This window comes from Toxotes jaculatrix, chromosome 4, assembly GCF_017976425.1.
Source record: "Toxotes jaculatrix isolate fToxJac2 chromosome 4, fToxJac2.pri, whole genome shotgun sequence".
NCBI lineage: Eukaryota > Metazoa > Chordata > Actinopteri > Toxotidae > Toxotes > Toxotes jaculatrix.
Genome location: NC_054397.1, coordinates 18664045 through 18671909, shown reverse-complemented (window position 1 = coordinate 18671909; position 7865 = coordinate 18664045).

Genomic DNA, 7865 nt, shown 5'->3' with positions numbered 1-7865 from the left:
CAAGTCTAACTGAAGGGTGTTAGCAGGACCGCGGACATGAAAGACTTTTACTGTCTTTGCTGACAAATGGCTGCTATTCGTTTTGTCGCAAATATGGTTTTCCACCAGAGCAATGGAAATATTCTCATTATGTTGTTTGGAATTAAAATCTATGCACTATTCTGAACAACGACACACAGTTTTGTAGGGCAGAAAGTGTGTCGTACTTACAGAATGCGCAGAGCCATCATAACTCACCCCAGCCTTACCTTTTTATGGCCATCAAATATGCATGCCCCCTCTGAGTGTACATACTATTTAATGTATTCAAGGATCTCCACTGCACTGGAAAGCTCACTCCATCAGCAGTTTGTGTGTGTGTGTGTGTGTGTGTGTGTGTCTCAAGGACAAGACAGAAAACATATAAACACTGATTCATGGTCTTCTGGAAGAAGAGAATCATTTTACAGAATTTCAAAGGAGAGACAGGGAGAGGCTGTGGGTGGCATGTTTTCTATCTGTCAGCAATAATGTGTGTGTCCTTTTTTTGTTGCTAATTTTCATACATTATTCAAAGCACTCAAATATATCACAAAAGGTTCTTTTTGGAATGACACATTGCTGTGCCTCAAAATCATCATTGCAAACAAATAAAAGTGCAGATCAGGACAACAGTCACGACAGTGTGGTTGAGAGTGTTTCTAAAAATTAAAGCCACATTCCCATAAATCCAAGTGCTTCCTATTTCCCCAGTGTCCTACATGCTTCTTGTGTAATGAATTGAATTGAATTGAATTGATTTTTCCATCAGTCCATTCAACCACCATCTTTGAAGATCTACCATCCTTAGTGGTGGAAGCATTCAGACCCCTACATATCATGAGTAAAGGTAGAAAGACCACAATTTAAAAATACTCCAAATTACAAATAAAAGTCCTGCATTCAAAATCTCACTTCCTTTTACTTAAGTAAAATTACAGAAGTATTGTCACCAAAAAATGGAGTATTGAAAGTAAGATGCTAAACCACATTTTTAAAAAAATGTAACATGCTAAAATGCTCCTTGTGAGTAGAATTAATGTGTGTAAGAAGCAAGCTCTGTACTGATTTTAATAAAGTAAAATTTATTGCAGATTTCTTGGCCACCTTCCAGATTTCTTGGCGTCACCTTCCATTTGCCCAAGTTTTATTATTATTATTTTTTTGTTTTAATTCCCCTCAGTTGGTGGCAAGATTTAGAGACCACATTTGTTTTGGTCTTTCTGTTTGACGTTTCACAGAATTATCTGAAAACACTAAGTACAGATATTAAAAATTTCATCATGCTTTTCCTTGCTCTCTCCCTCTCTTTCATCCTATGGCGATGGACATATGGGGGAAATGCAATCATGCTCTGGACACACCCTTTCTCACTGGACGCAAGCCATCTGCTGTTACTTTAAGACTGCTCTGTCAGCGCAATCTTTATCATTGATGGGATGGATAGAGTGTGTGTGTGTGAGTGTGTTTATGTGTGTGAGACTATGTGAGAGTGAGACAGAGACAGAGAGAGGGATGAGGCAGTGGGGGGAGTGAGAGAGAGAAGGATATGGGTGACTGACATAAAATAAAAGGCGGTAGGATGACTGCAGCTCATAAAACGACTGACTATGACCCAAGGAGTATTGATCACTGCACCGAGACCTCCTTTAATCAGCACCACCAGCACACACACACACACACACACACACACACACACACACACACACACACACACACACACACACACACACACACACACACACACACACACACACACACCTGAGCCTATTTGCTGTATTGCTGATGCAGTCTCCTTCAGTGTGATTGAAGTTTGCTATTGTTTAAAGTTTAATTGGTTAATGGGTGCATAAATCGAAGGACAGAAGATAGACCAACAGACAGACTGACAAATTGACTGATAGATAGATAGACAGATAGATAGATAGATAGATAGATAGATAGATAGATAGATAGATAGATAGATAGATAGATAGATAGATAGATAGATAGATAGGAAAACAACATTTTCATTGTAGCTCATTCTTTTAATTTTTTGTGGTGCTTTGTTCAGGAAAGCACTCTACAAAGAGATTTAATATATTATTATTGCGACTCTCAGGAACATGGGTGCTAATGTGGATAGTTTACCCTGCCAAGTTGGACAACAGAGGCTTTTCTAATTTAAGGAACATTGCTTTCAGCCAGACACTCTCGGCTATTAATTAGGATGACTTCACAGAGCACCCAACAAACGCACACACGAACATACTCTCATGCTCACTCATATTCATATATGCATAGATATGCACTCACAAACGCACAGATACACACACCCACACACACGTAGGCGCTGTAGAAGTGAATCTCTTATCTCATACATCACTCTGGCTCATGCTGGCTCTTCTTTGTCATCTTGTTTTCTTTTCTCACCTGACTCAGAAGTCTGTTCAGCTCTGCAGTCAGTCCAGCTTTTCTACTCTGACTTCAGCTCAAACAGTACCAGGTTGGACATTTCAAGTGTGCTTTTAACACAGGTGCAAACAGTCTGTGTTTTGAAGTCCTGTCTGATTTTTGTCCATCCTAAAGTCATGAAAAGATTAGGTTTAGGCTTAAAAGGAAAAAGTCACATTTCCTTCTGCAGCCAAAACGTCCAAATTGCTCCACAGAATTAAGAGAAAACCATATCTGCCCTTTGATCGTGCAGTTCTACTGTAAACAAACCTCAGTGATATTAGTTACTGTAGGTCTTGTCTTATTTGCACACTTTTATCATTTATTGTTCAAAAATTTCCCTTTTGTGAAATAAAAGTACAGAAAGCCTTTATCTGTGCAGCAGCCTTTGTGATTGCAGTGCAGTATGCTTGACAGTAAAAGATAGTCACTTTCTCTCGTTTACCTCCAAGGAGCATCTGTTTAGACAGGCACAACCTGTCAGAGGTGCTCTGCAAGAAACTGCCTCCACTTTGTCTCTTCAGGTAAACATGACACTTTGTTCCTGATCCAAATCTCAGCACTTCTCTTGTTTCTCTTTCAGGAGGTGGCTGAAAAGGCTGTTTTACTTTGTGACAGTAAGCTATTGTAAGCATTCACAGCAATCTGTGAGTAGGTCTAGACTCACTGCCCCTTGACCACACTGCCATTTTAAATTTGTGACACATCCTCAGATGTCATCATTTGAGCTGCTTAGAGTTGATAAGCTAAAGGGGCAAAGCACTGAAAGTCTGAAGTCTGAAAGTGTGCTCATCTATTTTTCAGCCTGTCTCTGCATTTTATAGCATCCAGTGTAGATGCCACAAAGTCCCTGTAAAACAGTTACTGGAGGTGTAATCGAGGAAATAGGAGCATATAATGCCTGGCAACATTTTGGCCATGATCAAGTTCTCAAAAATGTGATTCTGTAGTCCTTCTTCAGACAGGTATAGAGGACACGTTTATTCAGTCATGATAGTTTTTCTTCTAGAGTTTACTAAGCAGGGCAGTCCCAACTGCATATCACTTTTTCAAAGCTACTCACATTGATATAGATTTTATTCAACTGTGCTTTAAATCTGCTCAGAGAAATACAAATCTCTGCTCTTGCTGTCCACTGCATTCCCTTTATGCTTGTATTTGGTTGTGTGGTTGGGGGGCGTGAATCCAGCTCTCACCGTCCTGTCACGTTCCTCTCTTCACTGCATTGCTCCGTGACAGTTCTACTGCACTAGCTTTCTAGGGCACGATGCACTCCACTCTGGATGCTTTCCAAGTGTTTTTGTAGAGGAGAGTGGGGGGCCCAGCCTCCTGCAGTATTTTTATTCCTGTTTCAGACAGGTACAGAGGCAGCAGGGGAATTTGCACTACTCACACCCTGCAGTTAAAAAGATGTGGACCACAGTCCAGTGACTGGGCCACCAGGGCATAGCGAGGACACAAACTTGAGAGGTCCAACCTTTGTCGTGTTTTTCCATCGACAGACGGCACAATGAGTGCTGTCCTCATACACCTGCTGCACTGTAGCCGTGCTGTGACTTAGTCCCCAAGCTGCACCCTTCCGTTCCTTTTGTCCCACTTATCAAGGACAAGTGAGAAAATCTAGTTGAGCGTATTCAGCGACCTCACAGTTTTACATTTGTTTATGTCGTTCTTTATCTTTTATAGCGAGCGGACATTGTCTTCTCACACTGGAGTGTTTCCAGTTGTCACACTGAGCTGCTTCCTTCACCACCCCTTAGCTGTGTTGTTGGACCTCAGGGAGCGAGTGATCTCTTGACACCACAATATGGCGAGCTCTGATATCACGCTTGAGTGATAACCTCGTATCTCCAATAATGGTACTTTACGTGTTAAATAGCTAAAGGGTCATTCTATATGCCGCTGCGTAGTTCAAGAAAATCTCTAAGCCCTGGATTGATTAAACATGTTAAAATACAACAATTTCACCTCATTTCAAGGTTGACATGTTGGACAATTATTGCACAAAAAAAAACATGTTACTCAGTGATGATGGAGATGATGGAGTGCGGCTGTCTAGATGTCAGCATATCCTCCATTACTGCAAAATTTTCTTGGTGTAAATGCATCCAAATTAGAATAAATTACTACACAGAACGAATTGCTTTTCTGCAGGAAAATATGTTGCCAGTTTTTTTTTTATCCCTATCAGCTTTGGCTAGTATCTGTTAATGGTGAAGAAAAAGGCACAAGAAAATCTAATATCTGTTGTGGTGTCTTCTATGGGTGCGGTAATGAAGAACCACACTAATGAATGTGCAAAGTAAACATGACACTAAGAAGATCATTGATTAAAATTTTATAGATGAGAGACTGCAAAACTGGTCCCACAGAATTATTCAAATTGATACACACTGCATCAGCTCTGGGTTGTTAAATGGTAGTGGTAAATGGTAATTTACTATCTGCATTTTGGTTACTGCACTAATGGTTCTCAGTGTAGAACCTTGTCCCTTGACCCACTTGTATAATCTAGCATGAACAAATCACCACCACATTGCTTTTTGTTTCATTTTTATTTCATTTGAACTTATCGCACACAATAGACGGCCTGTTTCATATATGGTTGAATAAAAGTATAGTAGTATTTGACACAATCTGTCCATGTAGGCTAAAGCATATCATTTATCTGTTATTCATCTGGTTAGTTTATTAGACATCAAATCACCACCATGCGTTGCTGAGACAGCCTCCTGCCTCCCTTGGCATTGAGACAGTATTTGATATCATGAAGTCATATCTAATGGGATTGATATGAGCTTTGTATTTACATCATGATACACTAAAGTGAGCAATGAATGGGAAAACTTCAGCTTGTTGTCAGAAGGTCAAACATTTTCGTTGGTGGGCCACATTTGGTCCATAGCTTGCTATCTTCCTACTACCGTTCCACTTGGAAGCTGTACATGTATCATTAGAAGTTGGCAGCAGAACCGAAGCAGTGTGTCAAGTTTGGCAACAGTGTGTTGGACCATAAATTTTCTTTTTTTGTTTTTGTCTCCTTCACTTCTTTGGAGAGAGGAAAGACAAAATTTTCACTTCACAGAGTGGAGCTGTGTATTAGGACACCACTGTGTTTCATTTGAATTTGCAGAAATGAGGGAAAGAGCAAAGGGAGGAAATGAGAGGAAGTATTGGAATCACAGCATGTTTCTCAGAAAGACAAGCAAATGAGACGACAAGAGATGAGCACAATTAGCACTGACATGGAGTGCTTTGAGGTGACGGAGTCAGGACCAGTGGCGCTAAAGATGAAGCAGATTTCTATGGTACATGTGTAAATTATTCACTTTTAAATAGAACACTCCTGAACACTGAGAACACCAAGTGACCAACAACACTTATTCAGTCTTATTCAGGTCTCTTCCCCAAGCCTGGCTGTTGTATATTTAGTTCTATTTGTGCCAGTTTTCCCATGGACCAGCACGATGGCGTCACCTGTGGTTAGGAGATGGATGACGTATACCCAAAAAGCCTATAAAGTCATCCAGGTAATCAGCTATTCTGCCATCTATTCAGTCCATACAGACATTATACAGGATAAATTCCCTGATGCAGTCAGACAACAAGTCAATTGGCCTTTCAAGTCTGTCAGCCTGCTCACCGCATGAAACCATGAAGCTGCGATTCCTTTACGCATTGCAGCAGCACACACCTCCCCCTGTGTGGGACTTCAGAGGTCCTCTACGGGTTGATGGACACACACACACACACACACGCACACACACACACACACACAATTACATGCTATTCCTCCGCCTCCCTTCCCTTCTTCTTTGCCTCTTTCAGTGTCTCCGGGGACCTCAGAGTGCAGCAGGAATGATGGACAGGCGACTAATATCCAAAGCTAACGACTCCTCCCCTCTGACTTCACAGAATAGCCTGACAGAGGCCACTGTGCCCTTCAGATGGAGGAATATGACCCACTACAGTAAAGAGGAAATTCTGGCAAGGATACAGCATGATAGCTAATAGCATGAGAAGATAGAGGGATATGCTATGAAGTCATTAATATTGTAATCTGCACTTTAAAATATGAATACTGTGCCTCTGCATTACAGGCACTGAAATCACTAAAGACATCAAGGGGACATCACACTTCGTTCATATCACAATGCACAGATTCAAAGGGGAGTTTCAGCTTGACTAATACAGAGAGGTCATTATCAAACTGAGGGTAATTGACAAAGCACTGCTACTCCTACATCACACCACATACATTTAAAAATGTATCACAAAATTGGTTTCTGATTTTGCGAAGATGTGAGGTGGATCACACCAGTTCTTTGTCATTGCGCAGATCATTATAGCTACCTTTAATAACACACAGGAGGGGATGAATCCTTTGTGCTATTTTAGGACAGTAACTATGTAGAAACTTGCTTGAGTGTGCAAGGGGATAGGGTGAGAGCAGGGATGTCATAAAGGTTTATCAAGGCGGCACCTCCCATTACAGACGTAAAATGTCAGCAAGAATTTCTAGTGTCCTACAGCTGACCCTCTCCAACAAACAAACATCTATGTGATAACACAGTATTTCCACTTTAGGACACACCTAAACAAAAGAGTGTTCATCCAGTCAGGTATGGGAAAAGTTCATCTAGTAGACAACTTGTCAAAATATTGTCAGAGAGAATAACAAGAAAAAGGCGTGAGGAGCAAAGAGCAATGGAATTACATTGAAGTGTGCACTGGAAAACAGCATCAACCTCCAGAACTGGGGACTGCGGATTTGCATCCCACCTTGGCTGCATTTGTGTTTAATTCCATGAGACACTATAAACATGTGACTCCATGGCTCCATGTTACCGCCATCATCTCAAAACATTAAGCAAAGGTTAAGAGTCTGTTTCTTCATCAGCTGGGAGTTAATGCTTGTATGATTAAAGTTTTTTTTTTTTGAAGGATGTTTTTGGCTGCCACTGCATATATGGTTCATCCTCTTCATAATCTTTCAATGCGCTTCATACAATTCAAAGCTTCAAAGTGACTCTGTCCCCATGGCATTCAGTTGACATTCTGCTGGCTTGCATATTATATCACAATGAATGGGATTTGATACAGAGTTCCTATATGGCCTACTGCATGCCTCAGTAGTTGATACTTAATGAATCAGAGGTGCTATAGGGGCCATAGGGTGGGACAGCTGGCTCTTTGTCAGCAAAAAAGGCCATCCGTTATGTGCAGAGGTGACTGCTTAATGAGAGACTGTAATAATCAATCTCATACATTAACCACACATGCTAGGATTTCTTTATGGGAAAACAAGCTCAAAAAGACTAATATTCGATGAAATATCACAAAATAAGCACACATATGTACCAGTTGAGCAAATAGGTTTTATGTTATGCTACTAATGGCAAGTAACTGTGAAT